At 34.5% G+C, this 14,604-nt stretch overlaps 1 protein-coding gene across 1 annotated transcript in view; it reads right to left on the bottom strand.

The window, feature by feature from the left end:
* The window catches only part of il21 (interleukin 21), a 21,789-nt gene extending 12,171 nt beyond the window's left edge, over positions 1-9,618 (bottom strand). The window contains exon 1 of the mRNA XM_084133107.1: positions 9,603-9,618. The gene's annotated coding sequence lies outside the window, so the exon portion shown is untranslated. The remainder of the gene's footprint in view (positions 1-9,602) is intronic.
* Positions 9,619-14,604: the final 4,986 nt, after the last annotated feature.

The raw sequence follows: 14,604 nt of genomic DNA on the forward strand, positions 1-14,604 counted from the left end.
ACAGTTAATCGACCGCAACACAAAATATGACACAAACTTGACATGCAGGCAAATTGCAAAATGACCTTTTTATTAGTTCCCACAGTAGTTTCACATTAAAAAGTTGAATTTCTAAAACTCAAAAAAAAAAAAAAAAAAAAGGTGATAAAAAAATCAAGAATCTTAAATGCTTAAATGTGGGAAAGACCCTAACGTTGATCAAAGATAACCTATAGCTAAAATAGAGAAAATATTTCAAGTTATGAGTCAGTTTCTGTTGCCATATTTCCATCAAAAGATGAAACCAAGCAAAATTCTGAACTGAATTCTTACTCACTGTTTTTCTGTTAAAACAAGGCCGTGAACCACATCATTTGAATATCAGAGCCTGCATTAAAACAGGTGAAACTAGTCTTCAAGTCAGAGTCAAAGTTCCTTAAATCTTCAGGTCTTTTTTGTAATATTTGCGAGTTGTTTGTTTTGTGGAGGAGGTTCACACATGCTGATATTGAGGTGGGTTACAGTACATTATAATGCCATTCAGCCCACAAAAACAAAACAGCTGGTTACAAACAAATTGACTCACGCTTTAAATGGAGTCTCGACCAAACAGTTCTGACTTGACTGAGTCACGTTATGGTTTTAGAAACTGCTATAAATAATGAACTTCATGTTTTTGTGCTTCACACACATCAATGAGGAACATACATTAAGGAACAAAAACTACAATACATAACTGACATGCACTGCTCAATACCATATATGCATATATTTACTAGTGGGTATAGATGGTTATTCAGAACAGGGGAACATTTTTGAACTTTTTTTTTTGTGTGTGCAATTTGCTCTTTTGCACGACAACTATTGACTCATTTGTGTCTGTTTGTATTCCTTAGAACTTCTGAGATATGAATGATCATGATGGTATAAAAATAAACAAATGCACAAGATATTCCTCTTTAACACACACACACACACACATATACACAAACATACAATCAAAATCTCATGATCACATGAGAGAAGAATCCACCTATGAGAAAATCTAATCATCAATGGCCTAAACATGCATTACAGATTGAATTGTATATTTCAAAAAAGTATTTTATTATTGAATATTTTAAGACAACATGCCATTCATTTTAATGTTTTCATCCAGTGTTGCACATCTCTGGTAGAAACAGGGTCATAGCAGTCACTATGCATTCAAAATTGACCATTCTTATTTTTTTTAATGGGATATTGTAGTATTTAATATAAATGATTAATCCGTGCACATCATTATTGTTTTTAATTCATGTTCCTGGTAATCTTGAATCAGAATAACTTCCTCTCGCAGCATCTCTTCTCTTCTGGTGATGTGGGCGGAGCAACCTGTCACTCACATGAGATCAGCCAATAGCAAACCACAACCATCCAATCAGTTCCACACAGACAAAATCAAGCCCCGCCCACATTTGTTCTTGTTCCAGAAGCGTTTCACTCAGATATATACGTCATAATAGAGAAGAAAAGACCAGCGCAACTTCTGTTTCATGCTGACTTTAAGACTTTTAGTTACTTTAGTTACTTTAGTTACTTTTAGTTCAAGTGAACTGTCCATTTTATTATCCGTTGTCATTTTTATTTGGCAGGCTGGGAACTTTCTGTTGAAAGCACTGCAGTAGAAAACAGAGGACAATAATGTCTTTTAAACATTGTGTTTTTTGCGAGAGGAAGTTATTCTGATTCAAGATTACCAGGAACATGAATTAAAAACAAATGATGTGCACAGATAAATCATTATTTATAATAATTACTGCAATATTCCATAAAAAAACAAGAATGCTCAGTTTTGATTTCATAGGGAATTTAAAATGGCTGCTAGACCCCTAGTTGAAACAAACACCAGGCCTGCATTCAAAACCCTACTACATAGTATATAATTATAATATATATATATATATATATATATATATATATATATATATATAGTATATAATATATAATATATACTATATATATATATTATAATTATATATACTATATAGTATAATATATAATTGAATAGTCGTTAGAGTGGAACTCACCCCTGTACATCAACTTCCTCGACTACGAGAAAGCATTCGACGGCGTAGACAGAGAGACCCTATGGAAGCTCCTACATCATTATGGGATACCTGAAAAAATCTCCACCATAATCAGGAACTCATATCAGGATCTAAGCTGGAAAGTGATACATAGAGGGCAACTCACGGAGACATTCCAGGTAAAGACAGGCGTCAGACAAGGATGTCTAATCTCGCCATTTATCTTTCTACCGGACTTGGACTTCGCAGATGACTTGGCCCTACTATCACACACCCAGCAGGAGATGACATCCAGTGTAGCAGATACCTCCGCACAAACTGGCCTCAACATTCACAAAGGCAAGAGTAAGACCCTCAAGATAAACACAACCACCACTAACCCGATCACACGCAAACATTTGGAGATCTAAAGAACTATCAACCAAGACCAAAGTCAGGATCTTCAATACTAATGTAAAAGCAGTTCTTCTATATGGAGCAGAAACTTGGAAAACAATCACAAAGAAAACGCAAGTCTTCATTAACAACTGCCTACACAAGATACTAAATATCCATTGGCCAGAGATCATCAGCAACAACGAACTCTGGAATAAAACCAACCAGCCTGTAGAAGAAGAAATTGAAAAACGACGTTGGGGATGGGGATGCACACTTTACGTAAGCCCTAACATGGAACCCACAGGGCACGTGGAAAAGAGGCAGACCAAGAAACACATGGCGCAGAGAACTGGACACAGAAGTTAAGATCATGAAGATGATCTGGAACCAGTTGGAGAGGAGAGCCCAGGACAGACTGCTGGCGGTAGATCCTTTTCCTATTTAGCACCAACATTGGACAATCCTAACATTGTCTGGGAAGCAGACACACTCAAAGCTAGACTAAAAACACATCTCTTTGACCTAGCATACACATAACACATTATAGACTTCTATAATTCAATGTTAGGCTGCATAGATTAGGTCAGCCAGAACCGGGAACACTCCCCATAAATCCGGATGTACTCGTTACATCATAAGAAGAATGGCGTCCACGCTAATATTAGTCTCTCTGCTTATCCCGAGGTTTACCGCAGTCCGCCGGATCCAGGCTGTATCCAGATCTGATGAAGGACCTGCACCTGAACACGACGACAACACAGTCCTGAAGTGTCAACTAGTCTCTCCCTGTGAACCGACGGAAGTGAATCAATCAAAACTAACTTTAGCTGGACTATAACTTTATCCTAGAGCTGCTATAAAGCCAAACAATCTCTGTTACTTAAATTTCCTATTATCACTGTAAAGCCGCTTTGTAACAATCTACATTGTTAAAAGCGCTAAAAATGAAGATGACTTGACTTGACTTGACAGAGACTCTTGGAGATCCCTTGTAGACGGCCTATGCCCCAGTACGGGTGGAAGGTACACTGAAAAAAATGATTAGTTGAAATTAATCAATTTTTTTATCGTAAGTGGTTGCATTCAATTGATTTTATCTACATTTAAACAAATGCATTAAGTTCAACTTAATGCATTTGTTTAAATATAGATAAAATCAATTGAATGCAACCACTTACAATAATTCTTTTACAGCATTTTTTTTACGTCATTTTTTTTACGATCATTTCTTTACGACATTTTTTTCAGTGTACTCATTCAAAATAAGTACCTACTCTATAAGTTGGTGAAACTTTTACATCAGTCTATTTGTTATATATTTTTTTTCAGACTATTTTTATTATTGTAATCAGTTAATAATATTTTCTGATATTTTTTTCTGAATTGGTTATTGTTTAGCAGGAGACTCAACCGTAAAGTTTTTATGGCACAGAATCAGAATCACCACAATAACAGCATCAAATAGCAAACAATTTATACTGAAAACAACTGGAAAAAAATAACATATATATTTAACGTCATGGTCTATACGGACTAAAATGTCCCATAGCTAAAGATGCTTTAGATCAACCTTATTTATCAAGCACTGTAATTATTCAACTTAAAATGTCATTTTGTCCCTCGTCATGTTTAGTTAATGTTTATTCACAGACATTTTCCATTAAAATTCACTGTTAAAAAGAGACTAAAAAAAACAAAAAAACACTGACAGACCAAAATGCATCCAAACCAAATTCATTTAGCATATTTTTAGCGTCTCAATGTGTTAAATGGCCTAGAGAGAGTTAAAATGCTCAGATGAGTTACATGAGGGATGTTAACCCTGTTTTCATGTATCTGTGTTGGTATTTCAGAGCATATGCTTATTGCTTGAGAGTTTGTTGATCACGTGAACCATATTCTGTTGTTAGCTGTATCCGTGGGCCTGTTTTCTGTACATTAGCATGAAGCTCGCCGTGCGCAGAGAGTTGCACTTGACTGTAGGTTGAGAGTTGACTGTATTTTCTCTTTTTCACTTTCTCTCTAGAGCATCAGACACACAGACACAACATGTATCCAGACTGAAGCCAGCTGAAGGCATCCTCAGACTGAGCGCCTGATATTGGGGGCATGAGCGAGGACACAGGTGAATCAGTTTTTCGGCTGATTCAGACTGAGAGCGAGACATGTGGATTTTGCGGATATTACGGTAAGAGCACAGGATGATGGGGTGATGTGGGCGGGGGACGGCCGACCGGGCCATTTGTGTGTGTGTGTGTGTGTGCGCTGGGAAGAGAGACACTGTGTGTTTACGCTCGGCTCCTTCTGTCCTACTTCTCAGTCTGGAGAATTAGATGTCATGATTATTAATGTCTGTGATAATATTTAAAGCAGTATTGGGCTTTTTGAAGGATTCACTCTCTGACTGAACGGCTCTCGACTCTATACTAAAATATCACATACACTAAAGGCCATCCTAGTACATCTTACATAATTCACAAAATTATGTGTGTGTGTGTGTGTGTGTTTATAAAAATCTACATATTAAAAAAATGAATATATATTAAAATATATACATATATTAAAAATGTGTATTTTAGATAGATTTATATACTATATACTATATATATATATATATATATATATATATATATATATATATATATATATATATAACATCTACATACATAGTATTTATTATATTATATGTATATATTAATTTAAAAAGGAAATAAATATATACACTTAATTTAATCATATATACATTTAAAATTAATATATATGTTTATAAACATCTACCTGTATATTTTTTATTATGTTATTATTATATATTTGTATATATTAATTTAAAAAATATATATATATATATATTAAAATGTAACATATATTAAAATATATTCATACATTTTTAATGTATATTAAATATTTTAGATAGATGTGTGTATATATATATATATATACACATTTATATATATATATATATATATATATATATATACACATTTATATATATATATATATATATATATATATATATATATACACATTTATATATTAAACATATATTATTTATTATATTGTATGAATATATTAATTAAAAATAAAATAAATACATTTAATAATATATACATTTAAAATTTATATATTTATATATATATATATATACAGTGAGGAAAATAAGTATTTGAACACCCTGCTATTTTGCAAGTTCTCCCACTTGGAAATCATGGAGGGGTCTGAAATTGTCATCGTAGGTGCATGTCCACTGTGAGAGACATAATCTAAAAAAAAAAATCCAGAAATCACAATATATGATTTTTTAACTATTTATTTGTATGATACAGCTGCAAATAAGTATTTGAACACCTGTCTATCAGCTAGAATTCTGACCCTCAAAGACCTGTTAGTCTGCCTTTAAAATGTCCACCTCCACTCCATTTATTATCCTAAATTAGATGCACCTGTTTGAGGTCGTTAGCTGCATAAAGACACCTGTCCACCCCATACAATCAGTAAGAATCCAACTACTAACATGGCCAAGACCAAAGAGCTGTCCAAAGACACTAGAGACAAAATTGTACACCTCCACAAGGCTGGAAAGGGCTACGGGGAAATTGCCAAGCAGCTTGGTGAAAAAAGGTCCACTGTTGGAGCAATCATTAGAAAATGGAAGAAGCTAAACATGACTGTCAATCTCCCTCGGACTGGGGCTCCATGCAAGATCTCACCTCGTGGGGTCTCAATGATCCTAAGAAAGGTGAGAAATCAGCCCAGAACTACACGGGAGGAGCTGGTCAATGACCTGAAAAGAGCTGGGACCACCGTTTCCAAGGTTACTGTTGGTAATACACTAAGACGTCATGGTTTGAAATCATGCATGGCACGGAAGGTTCCCCTGCTTAAACCAGCACATGTCAAGGCCCGTCTTAAGTTTGCCAATGACCATTTGGATGATCCAGAGGAGTCATGGGAGAAAGTCATGTGGTCAGATGGTGTTTGGACGGTGTTTGGAGGAAGAAGAATGATGAGTACCATCCCAAGAACACCATCCCTACTGTGAAGCATGGGGGTGGTAGCATCATGCTTTGGGGGTGTTTTTCTGCACATGGGACAGGGCGACTGCACCAGGGACGGACTGACAATCTGTGCGTTCTGGAAAAGTCCAGAACGGCCGTCCAACCGAGGGCCGTCGGCACAAAAAAAAAAAAAAAAAAAAAAAAATCTAATAAAGCAATATGAACAGCCAACAGCAGGGGCACTAATACGATCACTTATATGCTACGTGTAAAAAACAACATCTGAGGAAGAAGAGTCGGCCTATAGCCACTGACAGAAAGTTAGTTTTATAAGGCTGCACTTTTAAATTTGCTTATATTATATTTGAATAGCAGTGGTCTCCAACGTGGTGCCTGTGAGTTGCCCGCTAAACACATTCTATAAATAGCCCCAACTTGCCGTCGGGGTTCCAGACTTTGAATAAATGGTATAATTTTTGCGACCTTTTCAACTAAACATTTCAATTTGAACTTTTGCCTCTACAAAATTACCCAACTCTCTTTGATTATACGCTGTCATTTGCGTTGCGTATGAGAAACATCAAATGGCAAACGCTCAAAAAGCGGAACAAAACTTGTTTGATCTGAGCAGCGCATTATCAGCTCGGCCCAATAAACAGCGATCGCGGCCAAAGCACGTTACGCTGATCTCGATCACGCGAACATTATTACACAGAGCTGTGCGCGATCCACTGAGAAGCAGTTCAATTCAGCGCAGAATTCTCTATCTCTATATAAACCCACAAATGACTATGTGATTTAAGCTTGTAAAAAGCCAGATGAAACAGCGCTGATATTCTCAACATATTGACGCAAAAAAAAAAAACAGGCGAAACAGTGTTCCAAGAACAAACCAGCTATAAGACATTTCACACCAAAACTTATGAATTAACTTTAGTAAAACAAATTTTTTTGGCATAAATGTGCCTGTATTCATATTAAAAATGTAAAATGTAGCCTAATGCAGTAATGTTTTGTTTAGTTATGGCAGTTTATTTATTTATTTATATATATATTTTTTCATTTATATTTATACTAAATGTTTGGGCTACTGTTTTTGATAACACATACAATAGGTTTATAGAAAATCAAAAAAAAAATCAATAAATATTTTCATAATTTTTCAGGAATTGTTTTTTTTTTTAAACGCTTGTAAGTCTGAACCAGAATAACCAGAAGATATTTTATTATTTCCCATATGATGGTGAAAAGTAAAAAAGCTTCACCATGTTATGTATAATAAATATTGGAGTATAAGAAATAAAAATGACTTCTAGATTATTTTATCCCTTGAGGTAGCCCTCGCACACAAAAAGGTTGGACCCTGGTATATAGTAGCCTAACTATATGTTTTATAATTGCAAGTTTGTGTAATTTGGGGTTACTGTAGCCAGTGACATTTCATTATTTGTATTTTATGGAATTGTAAATTTTTTTGTTTTTATTTGAAGGCTGAGGCTTCATTAATAAACTCAACCCCAATTATCATCGTTTGTTTTGAGATGTTACTTGCTATGAATACCTTGTCTGATAGGCTACAGTATTGTGGCATATAGTATCAGGACATCCTGGCTAGTGTCTGTCGCTAGGGGCGAATGGCCGGATGATGGGCCTATTTGGGAGAAAGTCCAGGGCTGTTTTTTAGCCCCAGTCCGTCCCTGGACTGCACTGTATTAAGGAGAGGATGACCGGGGCCATGTATTGCGAGATTTTGGGGAACAACCTCCTTCCCTCAGTTAGAGCATTGAAGATGGGTCGAGGCTGGGTCTTCCAACATGACAATGACCCGAAGCACACAGCCAGGATAACCAAGGAGTGGCTCTGTAAGAAGCATATCAAGGTTCTGGCGTGGCCTAGCCAGTCTCCAGACCTAAACCCAATAGAGAATCTTTGGAGGGAGCTCAAACTCCGTGTTTCTCAGCGACAGCCCAGAAACCTGACTGATCTAGAGAAGATCTGTGTGGAGGAGTGGGCCAAAATCCCTCCTGCAGTGTGTGCAAACCTGGTGAAAAACTACAGGAAACGTTTGACCTCTGTAATTGCAAACAAAGGCTACTGTACCAAATATTAACATTGATTTTCTCAGGTGTTCAAATACTTATTTGCAGCTGTATCATACAAATAAATAGTTAAAAAATCATACATTGTGATTTCTGGATTTTTTTTTAGATTATGTCTCTCACAGTGGACATGCACCTACGATGACAATTTCAGACCCCTCCATGATTTCCAAGTAGGAGAACTTGCAAAATAGCAGGGTGTTCAAATACTTATTTTCCTCACTGTATATATACACACACATTTATATATTAAACATATATTATTTATTATATTGTATGAATATATTAATTAAAAATAAAATAAATACATTTAATAATATACACATTTAAAATGTGTATATATATATATATATATATATATATATATATAGTATTTTTATGTATTTATATATGTCAAAATATACATATATGCCTTAGATAATAATAATAAAAAGATTTTACAAACCAAAATACAGTCATTGCTTTTATTTAATATTTTTTTTAAAAGCCTAAATTATAATGAAAGGGCTTGGATGTGAACTACGATATGAATATAAACAATTAAATTAATTAGGATGTAAACAGTTAAGCACTTGTGTTACAATAACATGTGAATAAATAGGCTAAATCTATATGGAGCTTTATGTAAGATGCCTTAAATATGAGGTTTAAAAAACATTAACAGCCGTTACACACCAGAAATCACACACTTTTTTTTGCCTTAAAATCATGCATTTAAATCACTGACAAGTAACATGTCGTTTAAGATAAGCAGAAATGTGCCAGCTTTCTTTGTCACTGATTTGTAAAAGTGTTGGATGTCTACAGGTGACGTAGATGTTGCTTCTCTCAGGTAATTCCGCTTTCGGAGTCAGTCACTGTGTGCACGCCCTTTCTGTACATCAGCACATCAATATCCAGTGTGTATAAAGCACTGCTAACACTTTAAAGCAGGAAAATAGAAATGCACTAACACTTGCTGGATATGCATACACTATATGACACTACAGCACATTAATTTTAGTGTTGACACAGTAAATCTATGCTATTTATACACAACAATTAACAAGCCAAAACCAAAAAAATGAGTCAGATGTACATACCAGTTCATGCTGTCAGCCTCAGCTCTCTACAGTGTGAGCGCTTTGCTCTCTGACTGAAAACTAAAGGGGTCTCGCACTCAATTAACACTTTATTTTCATATCTGAAACAGTGACATTTCCTTGGCATTTAGGGGTTAACTGATCGCCGCTTCTGAAAACAAAGTTGTTATGGAAACGCAGAGATTTAGAGGAAACAAGACACAAGTTTCTGTCCAGAGGCCCATATGTGGGAGTATTATTTGTGACTTCAAAGCTAATTTTCCAATAAGAGCGGGGCATAAGATCACGCAGGGTACGCTTGCACTGCGCTGCACGGTTACATGGGAAATTTCTGAGAAGAGCCGGCCTTCGCTTTGTGTTTTTAAAGGTTATTTGTTAGTTAAATAGTTAACTTGTGTGGGGTGGGGGGGAAGAAAGGAACATGGGTCAGTGCACTTATAAAGTACCACGGCCTTACCATGGTACCGAATGAGCACAAAAAAGCACAATATATATCTAGGAGTACCATGTAAATAGCTTTGTTTATGAATACTCCCGCCATTTTACCATGGTACTTTTCATATTCCATTATACTGCAATAAAAACAACACTTTTATGAGGGTACGCTATGGAAAATGTGGCTGCCTTACATTTTTAAGTACAATCAACTTGGATGTTTGAGTCATTTCAACTTAAATTACATTAGACTGACTTAAAAAAATTGTGTATCTTATCTTATCTTATCTTGTATAACTTCGAAAAGTCGAAAATGTTAAAGCAATGTGAAAAAAACATGTTGTTATAACTTAATGATCATATATATATATATATATACAGTGTATCATATTCAAACACCATGATTTGTATACACTGAAAGTTGTAAAAAATTGGTGGGGTGCAATTTGTTAGACCAATAATTAATACCCATTAATTAACATTAACTTATAATGAACTATACATTTGTTATAGTATCATTGTTAACGTTAGTTAATAAAAATATAACTGTTCATCGTCAGTTCATGTTAGCGCATGCAGATGCATTCAATAATATCAACAGAAACAACTTTTGATTTTAATCATGTATTAATAAAGGTTCAAATTAGCATAAACTATGATTAGTAAATGATTAAGTAGTTTTTTTTATTGTTAGTTCGTGTTAACTAACTAATGTTAACAAATGGAACCTCACTGTAAAGCGTTTTGTTGGATAAAAGGAGAGTTTAAAGGGATTCATGAAGTTGAATTGCATTAAACTGATTTTAAAAAATTAGTAAATCTTGTATAACTTGATTGTTGTTTGATTGTTGATTGAAGTTGAAAATTGCTTGTTTTGATGAGTTAAAGCAATGTAAAAACATGTTATAACTCATTTTGACAGTGTAATGTTATTTTGTGTCTTAAAATGCAAATTCTAGTTCCATATGCAGTATTATAATATATTATAAGTATGACTGCATCTGTTTAGACGAGTAAACGTGCGTGTGAAGGCCTGTGAGAGCAGAAACATCTCAAACCAAAAAGGAGTTTAAAGGGCTTCATGAAGTTGTAAAGAGTAAAACAAATGATTTTTTCTTGATGATATAAAATAAATAAGAGAGCAAGCATTCCCCAAATTAAATACTTAAAGTCATTTATCATTTATAACTAGTCATTTATAACTAAAATATGCTGTAAATAAAGTTGCTGCCTTAAAATATTTAAGTACAATCAACTTTGATGTTTAAGTCATCTCAACTCAAATTACATTGAACTGACTTATAAAAAATGAGTTGGATCTTGCATATAAAAAAAAAAGTTTAAAATGCCTATACTTGATGAGTTAAAACAATTTAAAAACACATGTTGTCATAACTTGTTGATCATATCATTTTTGGGCCATTTATTCTATTCTTAGTACATCAAAAAGTATAATTCAAACAAACCACTACTGTATCAATATCCTGAAAGTTTGGTACTTTCTGTAAATGTATGAATAGATATCTAGGTTTTGTTTGAAAGTTATGATGATTCATTCAGACGATTCGTCTCAAGCAGACAATAACAGACTGTTTCACAATTTTGGGAAAAGGCATCATTTTTGAGACGCCATTTTAGTTCTGGTTTCAGAGAAAGTACATCAATCTGGTGCTGCTCAGTCGTTGTGATTCATATGGCTGGAATATAAAACGTTTAAGCCGCCGATAAGCCGTTTTATAGACGCTAAAAAAAGATTGGTTGCACTAAAAATAGGACGGAGGGACGTTAGAGATGGACAGTGTTCTGAAAAACCCATCCGTCGAGCGATCCCACCTTCAGATATGGAGCCAGCGATGAAATTTTGACACCTTGACGCACGTCGCTTTACCATTTCCTACTTTCCATTTAGAATTTATAGTGTCTGAAACTTGTAAACAAACTTTCACCTCGATGCGAGCGGATCCGCCAACGCCTCTGTAGATCGCAGAGGGCTTGGAAAATAATAGCAGTGACTAAAATCCTGTTTATCTCACAGGTATTTTTTGCACTATATTTGATAAGTGGAAATGTGACTTTAAGTTGCTCGCTGTGAGGATTCAGCGGCCTGTATTAAGGGTCTGGTGGTCGCAGTGTGTGTGTGTGTGTGTGTGTGTTTGCGGGCGGCTTCACTTTTTAGACATAAAAAGCAAAATCACTTTTACTGATACCTTAGTCATTAGGGTTCGCGTTCAGTCATTTCATTTTAGGCATCTATTCATTTCTCTCACATTGATTGAGTCATACTGGTGGCACGATGGTCTCGGATGTTTCTGCTCTCACAGGCCTTCAGACGCACGTTTACTCGTCTAAACAGATGCAGTCATACTTATAATATATTATAATACTGCATATGGAACTAGAATTTGCATTTTAAGACACAAAATAACATTATTACACTGTCAAAATGAGTTATAACATATTTTTACATTGCTTTAACTCATCAAAAGTTATATAAGATTTACTGTAAAGTATTTTATTGGTCTAACAAATTGCACCCCACCAATTTTTCATAACTTTTATCCATCTTTCAGTGTATAAAAACCATAGTGTTTGAATATGATACACTGTAAACTATTTTTTTTATTATGACAACAAAGTTATGACAACATATGTTTTTACATTGCTTTAACTTTAACTTTTAAATAAGTTATACAAGATATTTATTTTTATTAAGTCAGTTTAATGCAATTTAAGTTGAAATGACTCAAACATCCAAGTTGATTGTACTTAAACATTTAACTCAGCATAGGCAACAGTGTTTTACAGTATTTGCATCACTTTTAACATTGCTTATTTTTAGGGTTAGGGATTTTACCCTAAATATTAAAGCACATTAAAGAAAATTTGTGGACGATACTTCAAATGATGTGGCTTGTTGGGAAAAAGCGGCCACCCTTATGGTGCATCAGAACAACATTGAAACCATAAACTTTTCAGCAAACTTGTCTGGTTAATTTTTATGTTTATAAATGAAGATAAATATATATATAATATATATATATATAAATTATTATTTTTTTTTTTTACTCTGTATAACTTACAGACTCCTGACATGTTTTGACATTATTCAATCGCCTTCTTAGTTTTTACTGTATTTGTGGGACTGTTCAAAAATGAAACATGTTGTGCAATCAAGTGATTCTCAGTTCAATACTCGTACTCTTGACCTTTGATTCATCCTGGACTTGAAATGGCAATCAACAACTATTTGGTGTTTAACGAATGTTGTGATTTGTTGTTATTGAATATTGTCCATTGCTGGCTGAAAAATCCCACATGTGGTTCTGGAGGAACTTTTTTCAGTTTCGTCTTGCTCAAGACTAGAAGAAGAAGGCAAATAAATGTGACTGAAAGTGAAATTTCCTAAACCCGTTTTCATGATTAATATTAGCAGTATCATAGATACCAACAGTTTTCCTGAGCTGAGATTTGTCTATCCAGTTTCAGAAATGATCTAATGTTTGGGCTGTGTTTGTTTAATCCCTTAAAGTCCCCCTTTAGTCAATAATTGTATCCCTTAAAACTCCACCAAAATGACATATTTAAATGTTTTTTTTCCTGTAAAAAAAATTCCTTAATGCCTTAAACTAGCTTGAATATAACTACGCCCTTGCTTCATTTAATATACGCGGATATATGAATATGCTAATTAGCCCCGCCTCCACTCACTCACCGCAGCTCAGAGATCCACTCGGCCAGCTTACTAAGGTAAACTGCACAATGTTCTCGCTCTTTACGACGTCAGACACATATCGTAATAAATATGATTAGCCTTTTGTTTGACTATATTATCAAAAAGCTAATAATGTGTTGCTAATGTTACAAAACCATGTTCCCGTTCGCATCTCAGTCAGACGCCGTCTAACAATCATCAGAAACGCTTTGAACAACTCAGAACTTCAGTGGAGAAAGGCATATAGTTCATCATAACATCGTAATATACATCATACACCCGCTTTATTGCTAAATCTACACAATATTTCATATCAACAGAAAAATATAGCAATATAACCTGGCTTCTCTCGAAACTCCCCTGCTAGTTCGCTGTTAATGATATGCAAAAACCCGCCGGCACGTTGATCTGATTGGTTACAAGGTAGTTTGTGATGTCAGAAACACCAGCGATTTCAAAGCGTGTTTTTGAGTCTGTCTTTGGTTCACTGCAGTTTAAATTTTAGTGTTGATTAATTAAAAACACCACATAGATATATATATAAAAAACATTAAAAGCTGGATTTTAACTACAGCGGGACTATATATATATATTTATTGTGTCTAAGACAAAGTAGAGAAAGTTTTTATGCCAAACCTCCAACATTTGGTTATGAAAAGGATTTCCACTTTAAATTCACCAGGATTTAAAACTAGACAGCGGACGAAATGCTGTGTCTCAAAAGGACATGTTTACATGTTTCTATATCCATATATATATATATATATATATAAAACATATATACTTTTTATTCTCATGCATTTTTCACTTTTGGGCTTGGTCATTACATAGAGACACTGTGCAGACACTGACAGG

The sequence above is a fragment of the Abramis brama genome (genome assembly GCF_963993115.1).
Source record: "Abramis brama genome assembly, chromosome: 13".
NCBI classification, from domain to species: Eukaryota; Metazoa; Chordata; class Actinopteri; order Cypriniformes; family Leuciscidae; genus Abramis; species Abramis brama.